At 46.1% G+C, this 768-nt stretch overlaps 1 protein-coding gene across 12 annotated transcripts in view; it reads right to left on the bottom strand.

Annotated features, from left to right (window-relative positions):
• efr3a (EFR3 homolog A (S. cerevisiae)) overlaps window positions 1–768 on the bottom strand; it is a 61908-nt gene that overhangs the window by 19241 nt on the left and 41899 nt on the right. The window lies entirely within an intron of this gene.

Below are 768 nucleotides of genomic sequence, written 5' to 3'. Positions count from 1 at the left end.
ACAAAAATTAAACTGTAAATCATGTACTGGTCCTGAACCTACGGAAAACCTTCCTGGACAAAAATTAAACTGTAAATCATTTACTGGTCCGTCGTATTTCAATATCTTTAAAAGTTTGTTTTGTTTCATTTTAAGATATTTTCACTAGAAATCAGACCAACTTGGTCATATTTAGTGGTTTTTGCAGCAACTTGGAGGTTTGAGGTTCAGCTCTGCTGGTGGCTGATTGGTCGATTCACAGCAGGTTCACTGTCTCTAACCGGACCAGAACCAGACCAGAACCTTCCCGCTGTCTGAGCAGAACCAGCTTCGTTTTTAACATCACAGGAGGAAGATATGAATGAAGCCAGGCTGCGCTGCGTTTTGAGAAAAATAAAATCACTGAATCGGATTGAAACGGTAAAAATGCTGCAGAGAGAGAGAGAGAAAGACAGAGAGAAAGAGACAGAGAGCGAGAGAGAGAGAGGAAAAGATGAAGCAGCAAGAAGAAAGAAGGGAACAAAAGATGGAGGAGAGGAAGCTGCTTGGAGGAGAACGGTTCATGACGTCAATCCAAACCCCGAACCCCTCCTCCCCGTTAACCCCAATCCCGCTATTTATAGTCTGAAGACGCTTGCCCCTCCCCCACCCGCTGCTGCCTGCAGAGTTCTGCAGGAGGACAAACGGGTCTGAGACACGCAGGCGCCTTAATGGACGCCCTTAGTATTTAGTATTCTCCACGCCGCTTCGCTCACGAAGGCGTTTAATATTCACGCAGCGTCTCCGACG

Source organism: Poecilia reticulata, linkage group LG17 (assembly GCF_000633615.1).
Source record: "Poecilia reticulata strain Guanapo linkage group LG17, Guppy_female_1.0+MT, whole genome shotgun sequence".
In the NCBI taxonomy this organism is placed as follows: domain Eukaryota; kingdom Metazoa; phylum Chordata; class Actinopteri; order Cyprinodontiformes; family Poeciliidae; genus Poecilia; species Poecilia reticulata.
Note: the sequence above shows the minus strand (reverse complement) of the source record. Positions and strands in the feature narration are given on the sequence as shown.